The following is a 14,853-nucleotide window of genomic DNA, read 5'->3' on the forward strand; positions in this document are numbered from 1 at the left end:
GAAGGATGCAGCTCTGCATTAATGAGCCCGAGATTTTCACAGAGAGGCTGGGGGGCTGGGAAGAGGCTTAGAGGTGCTCTCATTTCCCTCCTGCCTCCAGGCAGGCTGCACTTCAATCACCTCTGATAGGAGGGTGTCTATCTCCTTTCAAAAACCCTCTAGAGAAAGTGCTCTGGCAACTACTCCTGACAGCTCATTTTCACTGTTCAAAAACCTATTAGGAAGGTTTTTACCACTAACCCAACTCCCTTCTTCCTGCAGTATGAGCCTGTGCTGTGGTCTAAATCTCCGTGTGCTGAGAGCACAGCCCTGTCGCACGTGTTAGATGCCTCTTTCCCCAGATCCCGCCTCAGGACTCAATTCCCACTCATTCTCAACCTCTTTCCCTCAACAGCAACTGCCCCATTCGCTTCTATAGACTCCTCACACTCTGTCTCTGGGGCTGAATTTCACTTATGGGCTATTTTCGGGCACCAATACCACTGAGAGGGGAAGGACAATTACGGGACAAGTTGGCCCTCTCTGCGAGTGTCCATCCCCTCTCTGTCCCTGTCCCTCTATGGGGAGCCGTGGGCGGGAAGGGCACCTGGGAGGAGTCAGACTGGGGTCCCATGTGGAGGGGTCGCCCTGAGCTGTGTCCGGCCTCACGAGCCCCAGCCACACAGACCCCTCCCCTCCTCCCTCTGACACTTGGATGATTTTGTATTTAAATTAGCTGGGATTTTTTCTGTTTCACTTAGACACTTTCAAATCCCAGGTGAAGAATTTCATAGAACAGCCTGACATTCTCCACCCTCCCCCCATGCCAGCTCTTCTCCTGATGCATGACAGAGGCTTGACAGAAGAGCCTGAGGGGCGAAACAGAAAAAAGCTCTACTCTGTGTGGGAGATGATGTTTATCATTATTATTAATAGCTAGGGTTTAATGAGTTCTTTCATTGTTTTGGCCAGTATGCTAAATACTTTAGCTATATTATTTCATTGCCTCCTTATAATAACTCCACAAAGTAGGTAGGTTTTTTTTTAGTCATTTTATGGATGGGGAGACTGAGGGTCCAGAGAGATTAAGTAACTTGCCCAACATCACACAGCCAGCAGAGTGATGGAGCCAGGACTTGAGTTTCAGGGTTCCTATCCCCCAAGCCCTCGCTATACTGCCTTATCAGTGATCACTCCGGCTTAAACAGCCCAAGGGGCGCAGATCGCCTCATAGGTGCTACAGGAGTACCAGGCCCTGAGTCTCATTCCAGGGCAGAAATTTTGTTCTCAAGCTAGATTCTTGGGTCCTAGTGGTTCTCTTCAGAAATTTAAATTGCAACAGGAATCTGGGTGGGTGGTCACTGTTAGAGGTAAGAAAGTACTTTCTGGAAGCACGATTGTTAGACTTCGGAATTGATTACGGAGAGAAGCTGAGCAATTTCCTGCCCTATGCCACCAGGCGGAACCAGAGCCATCCCATCCGGGCAGAGGGCCTGGAGGTGAGGTTATTGGGTACAGGGCCCTCTCTGGAGGTTCTTCCTGACATTCTCATCGACTCAGTTACTACTTATCTCTCTATTTCCTTGAAAAAATATGCTCCAGAGAGCCCCTCACCATGAGCTAGAGCAGGAGTGACCACGCACAAGAGCATGTGTGCACACACATCTCATTTTAAAGCAGAGAAAAGAACCAACTCTCTTTGGCCTGGGGAAAGAACATTAATAAAGAGCCCAAGCAGATGCACAGGATTAAAGTATTTTTCAAACTAATGATGTGATTGATTGCCCCTAAAGGCCCAGCCAAAGACGGACACGACTTACTTGGCTTCACAGTGAGCGTGGTCCCGGCCCCAAAGGTGAGTTTGCCTGTATTGGTGTTACACAGTGTTCAGTGCTATTGCAATAACCTTGACTGGGGCCTCTAGGAAGTCAGGTGGAGGTGGAGGAGGCAAGCAGGAAAACACAACCTGAAATGACTGCCGATGGCCAAAACAATCTCCTTGTAATTAGGTTAGAACGTGCAATGAATACTAATAACTAACAACTTCCCAGTGCTGTTCCATTTGCCATAATATTCCTTGAAAGAATGGGACGTGGCGGACGCCCCTCCTGGGAAATTCACTCGAAGTGGCTACAGCTCCATCTCCTGGGATCCCGTTTTGTTTGTTATTCCTGAAGGTCTTTGTCTATTTCCATCCAAGTCCTTCTTACTTTCCCTGGACCTTCCTCCTCATGGAAGATCACCTATTTTCTCAGGGAAAGACTACGTGGATATTAAAAGTCAAGTACGGTGCCCCAGGGAATATGTGCATTAATAACCTTGTTTTCCAACTGGTATCACGAACCACCCAACACAAACCAAGCAAAGAAAACACCACCTGTGTTTTGACAGCTTCTGAGAAATGGAAGACAGGCTTATTGGGAAGAATAATTAGCCAGAAAGAAGAACTTACTTGGTGTGACTGAGAGTTTGGTGCCCTTCCCGAAAGTGAGTTGGTAACTCCCAGTCCCAGAGTACACACAAACTTTCCTTTCTTTGCAAAAACCTTGTAGATGCTGAGAAGATCAAACCACTCACAGGAACAGCACTACAAAAGCACAAACTGCAGTAAGAACTGGATGACAAGCCACAGAGGAGGGAAGCACCCTTCGGAGTCCTGCAGTGACCAGGCTGGGTTTCAGAGTCAGCTAGTCCATCCACCTGTCCTTGGGCAAGGAGTTCCCGACCAAAAGGCAGCCCTTACACTCAAGCAACAGTTCCTGTATCTAAGTGAAATCCTGCAAATGGTATCTGAGTTCTTTATGGCTCAAGATTCTTTGCACAAAGACAGGAGATTTCATGTCAACATACTGCAAATAGAAACTCATCACAACATAGCTAACCAGGCCCAGTGACCACCTGTGGGAAGGAAAGTGATACTGAAGGACGGAGGTGAAGGCGAATGCTGGCTTTATAATTTGAATTGCTTTTCCAATGAAAAATTTTAATGCATTACTTAGATGAATTAAAACAAACACACCAGTAAATAAAAGCCTACTATGTCTTAGATCTCAGCTGAACTTTGCTATGGCCCAAGGGTAAGGGGCCCTTGGATTTTTGTCCTGGGGCTTTGACCTGCTGAGATCAGAGGAAAGAACTGGGCTAGGAAGTGCGGTCACAGCAAGCTGGAGAGGCTGTGGCTGCGGGCCTGGTACATGTTCTTGCCCATGGTTGTCTTTTGGATTATTATGCCAGAGTGACCTGTTCATCTTCCTGCTCACATTAACCTTCTAGCTCCCAACAGCCTTTTCTTAGAGGCCAAAGCATTCCAAGACACACTGAAAAATCTTTTAAGGGCCAAAACCATGAACTGATAGAAATTGGGGATGGCCAGGAACACTTACTTGCAATCACAGAAAGTCGGGTGCCCTTCCCAAAGATGAGCTGCCTGCCTCCCGAGTCCCCACAGTAACTGCCTGCATAACAAAAACTCTGAATGCTTGGCCCTAGAGTTTCCCTGAAGGGAAACTTGATCTTGATCTTGATCTTCTCTTCTGGTAGAATCATCTAGCAGTCTCCCCCACATTTGCCCTTAGCACATCTTTGTCTCCTCCATGATCCTCTACAAAGTGTGGTACAATTCAGATGCCTCTGGCTTTCACTGTCTGCTGATAAGAGTACTGCAACTCCTCTAGGCCAACAAACACAACATATGGAGTTGTGGCCCAAGAATGTTTCTGAGTTGCCTGGAAACTTCTAGCTTATTGTTAGCTTGTGAACAATATTTCAAAGGAAGCCCCCATCTCTGGCCTGGCCTCATAGTCAACTCTTTGTTGTGCTGGAAATAAAAAGGAGTGGCTCTGCTTCCTAAATGAGGAAAAGGATTTGGAAAATGGCACAGAGTGAGAAGGTTCAACACCAGATGTTGCTCTTGGACGATGTGCCATATTTGTTGGCAGAAAAGTAGTTCTTAAAAAAGTTGTCTCCTGCCCATCCCTGGAAAAAGGGGAATGAGAAGGCGTAGTGCATCAGACTGGGGAATCTTAGCAGAGGCCAGAGAAAAGCAGGCCTGTTAGGAAGAGTGGAAGGAGAAGGGTCATAGGTAGACTTGGTCATTATGAAAACCAGTTTGATTAGAGCCAGAATTCACACTATGATTTAACTATGTGTCCAAGCTAAGTCTGCTGGGAACAAGCTGGGTGGGGGGTCGGGGCAGATGGGACTTGAAGATGGACTCTGGACAAAGTTTCACGATTTTTGCTCTTAATATAATAAAGGTGGGAAAGATAATTGATACTGAAATAGCAAAATGCTGGCAGCGAGTCTGTCAGTGCTACAAAGGAAGAACTTGATATTTGGCCGAGCTGTGGAGGGGCTGAGGACCTTTGCACTACCAACCTACCTTGGAGTTTAAGAAACTTTTTCCTCCCAACGCCAAAACCATTCAAATGGATGTCTACAGCATTAGCTCACATGAGCGGCACTTACCGGGGAGAACTTGAAGTTGAGTCCCTTTTCCAAAGGTGAGTTTGTAAGTATTTTGTGAACACTGTGATTGGGACCATAACAAAAACTCTCAGGACCCTGTTCAGGAAAGCCACACATCCCTGGATAGCTATTTCACCTTCACGGAACTTAACAAATTTTCCACACGGCCTCCTCTGCTATAATAAACAGGACTTGTTATCTTCTCAGCCATCTTTCTCTATGTCTCCTGGTTGTTTTTGTTGGAATTTTATGCTGCTTATTGCAAATGCGCAGAAAGGAAATTGGATGACCTCATTTGACACCGAGAGTGAATTAGAAAAGCAACAATTCAAACACAATTCCTCTACTGCAGGCAAAAAAATGGTTGTGCAGACAGCACCAAGCTGGAAATACGCTTTTCCAGCACCAAGCTGGAAAGGAAGGACCCATATCAGACACATCTGAATTTCCACCTGAGACACAGCTGCATACAGAGCCCTCACCTCACCTTCGGTTCTAGAGTTGCCATAACTCCAAACCCTCAACACATTTGCTGAGTTTTCATGCCCTCCCGAGTTGGGGGAGTGAGCTCATTCACTTTGGTCCAAAGGGACTTGCTTTTTCACAGTCCACGGATGTGGTCTCTCACCACCAGAGAGGCAAACCTTCCCCACCCCATGTCCTAGATGACCAAGCCTCAATCCACTGCAGGGTTTAATAAGTCAGTCAACTTGACTCATCTTCCTCTTACTATTATTTTTTTGACAGACCTTTGGGTGGGCCCTGTTGTCCCCAAAATGTCACCGGAGAGGAGCTGAAGCCCTAGGTGCACTCCCAGGAACCGTAGTCTCCTTAATTCATATAATTTCCCCACCGATGAGGTACATTTAAAAAGTTTTGAATCCCCCTGAGGAACTGGTCATTAAACAAAAATCTTGTCATCGTCCTGCCGCTTCATTTCACACTGAACTTTCTTTCAGGTGTTTATAAAGCCATCTGGGGTTGTTAATTCATCACTAAATGGTTTTCTCCTCCTTTGCATTTGAATAGTAAATCTGCAATTTTAGTGAAATTTGACATGTGTGGGACTAGAGGTGGACATTTGTCAAAGTGGGACATTGTTTGGGTTTTCTATTAGATCTTTTAGAAAAAACACTATGCAGGCATGAGAGACAAAGAAGGAGTCTTATACGTATTAGTAGCATTTAAGATGAGATAGATTCTCATTTTTAACAGAACTGAAGACAAGTTCTGTGGGTAAAATCACAGTAAACACACAAATCATTCAGAATATAGTTTAAGAGATACTGTGACTGTAAATAACTCAGGGCCCTGATGTCTTTCTGGAGGAAGAGCTGAGCTACCATGCAAAGTCACCTCGGAATGGTCTCACTTTGCATCCATTTATCAGGATTGCTTTATTCTCAACAATCTAGACTGTTTCATGCATTTGCAAAAGTCATTTTTCAGAAGTCTCAACAATCTAGACTGTTTCATGCATTTGCAAAAGTCATTTTTAAATTAAGTCTCTATTAACTTCATAAAATTTGTTGGTTTGGTCAGCTATAAATGGCTCATGGACACTTACCAGCCTTTACCAACAGCTGGGTTCCAGATCCAAAGTAGAGTCTGTTATTATTATTCCCACAGCATTTCCTGCCTTTACTGAAACCCCCAGTAGAGTCTCACAAAACACCTGGCATTAAGGTGAGGGAGGTTAGACTCGGACTTTTTCTTCTGTGTCTCTGGAAATTGACCTTTTATGATATGTAGAGTAAAACAGATTCTGCTAAATAATGCAAACCACTTTTATTTTAAAAGCCCAGAGTTATACACTAAAAAAAAAAATCACTTCTGCATTTCTAGGCTTAAATCCATCAAAACAATCAAATAATTTGTTAACAACTCTTGCTTTCCTGTGTGGGATCACGCACAGGCCTGAAGGGATGGAGCATGCATATATCCACAGGGATGTTTTCCAGTTCTACTGCCATCTGAACTCACATCCACACTCCCTCAAGCTGGCCCTTCCTGTCCCTTCCTCCCCAGTGATGTTATTTCAAAGCGTCTCACTTTGTAATAGTGACAATGTGGTAGCCTAAGAAAATATTTCACAAGGGAAGAGTAACAGTGGCAAACAGTCCTATCTTTCCCTAAAGACATTCTGCCGTGGACTTATATGATGCTTGGAATAGAAAAGGGCAGGGAGTGATGACATACTGTCTCCCACAGCCCTAAGGAAATAGCATCTGGAAAAAAATGGAAGAAGCAAACATTTTCTGTTATAAGAAAGGTTGTATCCTGCAGGCAGGGATGAGAGCCCACAAGAGCACTTTTATCACAAGGCTGAACATTAGTTGGGCTTTAAGATACACTGAGCATGAGAGGAGAGAGATGGGGCGGGGACCCAAGACAGTGATATGGTCTTGGGTACAAACAGTGTGAGTGACAAAGAAGGAGACTTGATCTCCTCAACTTGTCTGTGAATTGTTGATTCTTCAGATTTGAAGAGAAAGAGTTCAAAACATGTTCTCTCATCTCAGCTTGGGAGCTGTCAGGGTGCAGGAGAAGCGCGAAGGACACATTTTAGGGAGTGTGAAAGGGGGAGCAAATCAGGAAGTAGAGGGAAGTGTTGTGTGGGTCACGGTTCTGGAATGCCGACAGGATGCAGCCTAAGCCTTCCCGTTGCCCTCTCCTCGCACCCGTTCTGCCTGAATCCTCAATGACTTCCCCAGGTATAGCTCTGGAGTCTCTTTGGGAAGAATAAAGAACATTCTCCTACATGGACAGTAGGGGAAAGCACTGGGACCAGATGCCACACTGTTGTACAGTTAGGCTGACAGAGGTCATATCTACACAGGGGAAGGTGTGACCAGAATTGATCAACAGTCGGAAATAAGGTTCCCAGAGCAGAAAGCCTGCAGCATTCAGATGAAAACAGTTTCCTAGCTTACTTTTTCCTTTCCATAATGTATCGTAACATTCTTAACACCACCTTCCCTTCTCTGGCTGTGGCATGCCATCCAGGAGAATGGGGAGCCTGCCTTGTTGGTAAAGACGGGGTGACCAAGGGGAGTTAGGTCAGCCTTCATTCCTCCTTTCTCCCAAAGAGTGACTATTGCTCCCCCCTTGCCATAGACACCCACTACTCACGTACCTGGTTTGACAGAAAGCAGAGTGCCCGTCCCAAAGATAAACTTGTTTCCAGCACCATAATTCACACAGTCTTTTAGAGCCTTACAGTAACCTCAGGAAGGGGCGCGACAAGGCGTGGGGATGGGTTCAGGCTTCCTGGACTAACAACACTCAGCCCCACTTCTATGAGAACTGACTTGCCAGGGTCCCTTCGGCCTCTCCATTCCCCTGACGGCCCCTGACACTGCCTTTGAGATGATGTCCTGGTAGGGCTTGGTTAAGGCCTGGAGCCCTGGGGGTTCACCAGTAGGTGACCGGGAGCTTTGCTGGTCTCTGCTCCCCACGTGGGACAGCAGCGAGAGGCAAGGTGTTAGGGAAGCTCTGTCACCCATCGGTTTGACTGTGGCCCTTTCCCTTTTCTCTGAATTTACTCTTCAGTGGCAGGGGGCTGGTTCTATCCTTGGGAAAGAATTCTAAGCATATCAGAGGGAATTAGATATCCCTAATAATCCAGTTTTTTTCTCTTAGAGAGCTAGGTAAGCATTATTCATTCTAGAAGCAACTAGACCAAACAAGAGTGTTGGTAGCTGACATTGCCTCTCACTGGGAGAGAAAACCCCATTAGGGTCAAGTGCATTGTCTGCAGTAGGCTGGATTGTTCTTAAAAATACAATTTGCATGCAGTGCTGAACGTATTATTCAACCCATGTCTCCTCTCCCTTACAGTCACATCTCTGAGACTTACCTGGCTTTATAATTAGCTTTGTCCCAGAGCCCCAGATGAACTGATAGTTGTTATTCACACAGACACAAAAACCTTAACAAAAACCTTCCCTGTCCTTCTGGGAAACCTATTAGAGATAAACCTTAGATAAAAAGTCCAGAGCACAGCATATAAAACAATGTAGAAATATCGACTATTGAAGATTATTTGCTCATTTAATTACATTTGATTCCCTTGCCCATTATGGATTCCAGACACAGATGATGAAATCGAATGACTAAACATCCAAAGTCAATCTAGGTCTCTCTGTATATAAGGAAGCATAATTCATAAATGTTTTTCAAATTGGAGAAGTTGAACTTGCTTCACCTTCCCTGATATTTTAAATAAAAATGCAAAAGAGAGAAACAGATCATTTGTTTGGAGTCACAATGCATCTGATTCTCTGGTGTCTTATTTTCGCTGCTGATAAGATTCTAGTCAGCAACATGGCATTCACACATAGCTCAAACTGACTTGGTTTATGGGATGTTCTGCCTGTGAGAAATGGCGTCCCTGGAGAATGTGGGCCCAGGCAGCAAGATGAGGATGAGGCCCCCACAGAGCTCAGTGTTGAGAAGGGTGGCCTGAAGCTCTGGGGGATGTCCCCAGACGAGTTGGCTGTTTATAGAAAACACCTTTCAAAACTGCTTTACGGTTTCGAGTGAAACTTACTTGGCACAACTTGCAATCTGGTTCCAGCCCCAAAGATGAGTTTGTCGCTGTTGGAGTACACAGTGATACCAAGGCCTACAAAAACCCCCTGAGCCTGGCAGGGTGCTGCCTCTCCATCAGGCCTCCCCTCACACTGGCAGCAATAATTACCAACCACAAAGCCCCGGGCAACCTTTAAAGCACCAAACACAAGGAGGCTGTCAGTTTGTGTTCCATTATATCTCATTTCCTGCAAAGTCCTGTGCTTACTATGTTTTCAACTCACAAAGATGACAGCCCCAGAGAATTTGTTCTAAGAAAACAGGGACTTTCAAGCTCTAGTCCCAGTCCTGATTACTCGGTTTGACTTAAGTTATTTAACTTGTCTGTGCTGTGGCTTTTTGCCTAAATTATGTTTGATGATGTGAGACCCTGTTTACCTTATTAAAGAATGTTGAGGAGATCCCAGGGCTGGAGGCAGTGCCCTAGGTTACAGCATAGAAACGCCTTTTGAATAATCTGAGGGTCACACGCCTGTTCAAGCCTATGAATAGGAGGGACTGTGTTAGCCGAAGTGGATTGTCAAAATCACAACTAAAAGCTTTCCTTGTGAAAACTGAAGGAGAATATATCTCTCTCGTGCACTTTTCCACAAGGAAGTTAGGAGACACAATTACTAAATCTGCCAGAGCAGACAGACAAGGGAAAGGTCAGCCGAGTGCTGAGGTCTCGCAGCCTGGGGAAGAGAAGCAATGACCGTCCTCCCTCGGCTGCGAAGGAGCATTGATTAGATTTCCATGACATGCTAATTTCCTTTCGCTGTTGGCATCATTAAGTAAAATCAGTCAAAGCTATTTTTAAGAATGGATTTGCTGATCTTAATGGCTAAACTGGCAGTGCAGCTAGATTCAGAGATGGTTTTCCCCCCAGTGACTTGCTAGAAAATGGGGATTTCCTTTTCAAACATACAAGCCCACAGAAATGAGAAAAGACACACTTACGTGGTGAAACAAACACTCGCGTGCCGGACCCAAAACGCAGTCTACCCCCAGAGCCTGTTGTCCACCATGGCTGACTCTATTACAAAAACCCTGCCACCTCTTCCAAGCCATGTATCTCAGGTCCCAAGCTGGAAGCTAAAGTTCCCCAAGTGGGAGACGTTTCAGACTTGTGTATCATCAGGCCATGGTATTCCTTATTCCCTGGAAGATCTTCCTCCACAGAATCTTCCTCATCCTGGGCCAGCGTCAGCCTTCATGTAGGCATGGGTAGACTGTGTGGCCACTGCCACCTTCTTGGGGGCTCTGTTGGGGTCCACCCACCAGGAGGATTCCCTTAGGTGTCTGAGCCATTGAGCAGCACGTAAGAAACTATGGAGGTCCGCGGGAATATTGCTGACAGGCTGAAGAGGCAGGAGGCCACGTGCAGGCATGGTGGCCAGAATCAGAGGAGAGAGAAAAGGGATAGAGGCATGAGAGAGGCAAGGAATTGGTCTGGAGTGGAGGGATCGGAAAATAAAAGTAAGAAGAGGAGACACACACCAACAGCTGGTGTCAAAATTGGTTAGGCTCTGTGGCGTGAGATCGTGGGTTCCAGGGGAAAGAAAGGCTCTCGCCTCTGTCAGTTGCCCTGACCTATTTAGTGCTGTTACCTCCAGCAGCAAGTTCTCGCATGCAGCTGAGAAGCCCACACTACAATGGAGATTATCTCCTGGCTCAGAGAGCCTTCTGACCGAGTGTTCTACATGAGGGGCAGGAACAGCAGCCACAAAAAAGACACTCCGAATCTGTTTCTCTCCTTCTAATTAGGCTGTCAATCTGTTTTGCTAATAAGTTGTTCGAGGTGTTTTAATCTCTTCCAAGAAAGGAGTCATATAAATGCAAAGTAGCAGCAGCAATAAGTCAAATGGCTTGCTGGGTATCTTTTTTTTGTGTGTGGAAAGACGCTGTTGAATAGAAGGAAACTTCATGTGTGGAGAGGAGACAGACTGGGAAAAACACAACAGCATTTGTTTTTATTAGGCTGAGTCTATACAGCACAAAGTAAAACCGATCTGGTAATTATTTAGGTAACGTGACAGTTAATTCGGGCCATCCTGAGCACAAAGGAAGTTTCTTAAGAAGTGCCGAAATATCCGGATCTGCTCCTGACATTAATCAAATTAATGGAACAATTGTGCTGTGTAGACACAAACTAATAAATGTGTCTTGAAATGCTCCTTCAGGAAGGGTTACAGTTTATAAACCCAACATTAAAGCTGCCAGATATTTATGCTCATTCCCTTCATTTGGGCACTGCAATTGACATTTCCCATTTTTTTCTTACAACATGTGTCTTCCATTGAGAGCCAGGAAGGTAAGGGTGACCTTCTCCTGGGAGAGTCTTATCAGGTTAACACATGGAAGCTCGTTTAGAAATTCATTAGGTGTCTGGGAGTGTGCGCTGGTCATTATAGATTAAGGGCTTTTTCTCCAGTGGGAAAGGACTTACAAGGAATGACGGTGAGTCTGGTTCCAGTCCCAAAGACAAGCTTGTTTGCTCCAAAAGTTGGCACAGTGTTTCTGTGCTGTACAAGAACACTTTGCCTGATTTTCTTCCTCTGCTTCCTCTGTGCTGTACATCTGGACCCCTTAAGAAACCATCTTAGTACCCTCATCACCAAAGGTCCACTTCTCACCTCCCCATTTTTTCAAACAAAAGTTTGCCATTTCTGTGCTACCTATTTTTACCTCGAAAGGCAGGTGTTAGAGAATTCTAGCAGCTACCAGGGTGGTTTCTAGTCTAGTGAACTATAACGTAAAATCATCTTTATTTTTTTGTGAACCACTCACAGGAGATGATTTTGTTTCTTCCAAGTCAGCCAAATTTCTATTCTCTCAGCCTTAGTGCAGAAATCCCAGACCCAATGGACTTCAAGTCTTGCCTCTCTTTTTCCCACTAGCTGAAATCAAATGAGTTTTAAAAGAGCCAGGTAGGCAGTGTACACACACCCTGTGAGCTTTTATAAATGGAAAATAAACCTAAAAGTCAGAGTCTTTGGTTAAGAACGGAAAAGGCAGAGATTAACAACTAAAAAGAAAAAAGCAAAGCAAAGCAAAGAAAAAGAACATAGTGGGTGATTGTGACTCCTTGGGGAGATGCAGACCTACCTGGTTTTACTTGCAAAGTTGTTCCCTGCCCAAAGGTAAGTTTTCCAACATTGCCAGAGCTACACTTTAATGCTGCACTTTACAAAAACTTTAAAGCAGTTCCCCCTTCCTTTCATCCAGCAACTTGACCTACCTAGTAGTCATAGGTAACATTGGAGACTTACTATGTGCCATTAAGACTCACTGCGCAGATCCCTTTGCTCTTTAAATCTCATAACAAAGCAGGAATGAGGTACTATCATCATCTCCAATTTACAGTGAAAAAACGGAGCCTAAACAGACAGGGGGAACCTGCCATGATCACACATCTAATAAGTAGCAGAGTTGAGGTTTGCCTATGTAGTTTGATCCTGAAATCCATGTTCTTAACCATTATACTGCACCTTTCGTTAGCTTTCTTTTTCTAGTTTTTGGGTCCTCTTTAAAGTGTGCAAACCAGAAACTGACAAAATAGTTAACCCATTGACCCCAAAAATATGCACCTTGAGCTAATTCTCCTGAAGGCTTAATTTCATTAAACTTATTAAACTGGCTCAATATTTATATCCAGTCTCTTCACCTTGGCACTGCCACTGACATCCCTCATTTTTTCTTGCAACACATGTCTTACATTTAGAGCTGCAAAGGTAAAGGTGACCTTCTCCTTGGAGAGTCTCATCAGGTTAACACACGCACGCTCATTTAGAATTCATTATCACTTGGATCAAAGATGCCTTTCCTGAAGCCCCTAGGCACCACAGCTCCACTCCTTTTTGTCTCCCCAAGTTCTGTCCCACCTGGATGGAGTGCCAGGGCACCCTGGGTTGGGGTGGGGCCGAGGGGGTCTCCGGTCAAAGCCTCAGCAAACACTACTGAGAACACAGCCTGGCTGTCAGAAAAGGCTGTGTGGTCTCTAAAATGCTCCCGAAGTTTCTTGGAGAGAGGAACTTGCTAGAGGCGGCCAGAAGTAGGAGGAAAGCAGCTGCTTTCCTGTTCCCTCTAGCACATCCACTGGCAGGCTGTAAGCCAGAGCAGACCGAGACACAGGGGTTCTGTGTACACTGTGTGCTAACAGCCTGGTACTCCAACAGCCGCCTACCCAGGATGTGATAGCAAGGTAGGCGAGGACTGAGCTTTGCCCAGATTGGGCAGGCCAAAACCACCTCTATCACTGTTTTAAATATGAGGGCTAAACAAAGAGGTAGTTTCAGAGAGATTTCAAACTGCACAGACAGGTTTGAGAGAGTTAATTTGAAAACTCACTTGGATTTACTGCCAGACTTGTCCCCAATCCCCAAATCAGCTTTCGGTTGTTGCCGATATTACACAACCATAGGAAGCTTTACGGAAACCGACCAGGCCAATGTGTACCAGGAAATCCCTTTCAATCCCCAAATCCGGTGGCGTGCTCCTCCAGCTGGGATCCTGGCCAAAGACGCGGTGAGGCGACTGTTTATTATTGTGGCCCAGTCACAGCGTGGTTGGGATGGGAAGGTTCTAGAGGCTAAACACTTCATCCCTCCACCTTCAGGCCACACTGCCCCCTTGACCAGGCCAGCATGGGGTGGGTGGCATAATCCCGATGAAGACACGGGAGAAGGATTCTCCCACTCCAGTGCCCACCCTGCCAGCGTTCATTGCAATCAGTTCTCTGGCCAAATAGTTAAGACAAGAAGGACCAGGAATCTGCTTTCTTTCTCCACTTCATTCGCTTCTGTGCCAGTTACATGTGTGCCTGTCTTCACATGAACATATGGCATGTACACACACCCATTCCCTTTAGGATTAATAATTAGAGTTAACATAAAAAATTGGGTGGAGAAAGCCCCCCAATGAAACTCAGTGCTATGGCTTCCTTTAGAAATTAGAGCATTCATTATGGATTCAGAAGAGATACTCACGGGGTTTGACCATTAACCTTGTTCCCCCTCCAAATGTGAGCACGTTGCCTGCATTATTATTCACACAGTGATCTTCAGCTCAGCAAAAACCTCCCAGAAACTGAACGAAGTTTTCCCTAAAGATCTTCTGGAAGGAGCGATACCAACAGCACAGAGAATATTAAGTAATTGTCACAGTAATAACCTGGCACAGAATCCCAGTGCCAGCTTGGATTTCAGGACTGTTTCCACATTGGATAAATGAAGGATAGTCTTTCTAAACATTCTAAAGAAGGAGTCTTCCTGCACCAACCCAGGACACAGTCTGCCAAAATCCTAGTATATCCTCTAGTGTTTTAGATAATATTTCTCCCAGGGTTCTGAGAACATTTGAACAAAGTGGGACATTCGTGGCACCAAAAGCAGGCAGACACTATTGTCACCTTTGAAGAGGTGGAAGCAGCTTTGCCTGCCCACCTGGCACAAGGGTCAGCAAATCGGTCCACCCCTTCAGGGTGCAGAAACCAGATACCGCTTACTGAGGTCTAAGCTTGGACTATCTGCGGGGGGAGGTTTCCCACCTTTTCTCATGTAAGCAGCAAGAGTGACAAACCCTGGCAGCCTTGGGGTCAGCCCTGACTCAACCCCACACCTTTTCATGTCTTGCCTGGGCAGTTACCAGGGAAAGGCTTTTCACCACTTTCGTTCTCCAACTAGAGACTCTCCCACCCTCACTGTTGCTTCCTAAGAGATGACACAACCCAATGTCACTCTCTTACAGGTGGCTCCTCCTGCATATTCCAGGTGATTCTTTTGAATCAAGTTTTGAAGTAACTTGAAGGACAGTTTGAGAAGGAAACTCCATGGG

The 14,853-nt window shown here is 45.5% G+C and overlaps 1 gene segment (V, D, J or C); it reads right to left on the minus strand.

Moving 5' to 3' along the window:
* Positions 1-14,853, minus strand: part of LOC101622920 — a 400,030-nt gene that overhangs the window by 32,576 nt on the left and 352,601 nt on the right.

Source organism: Condylura cristata, unplaced genomic scaffold (genome assembly GCF_000260355.1).
Source record: "Condylura cristata isolate star-nosed mole 26May11 unplaced genomic scaffold, ConCri1.0 scaffold00045, whole genome shotgun sequence".
Lineage (NCBI taxonomy): Eukaryota > Metazoa > Chordata > Mammalia > Eulipotyphla > Talpidae > Condylura > Condylura cristata.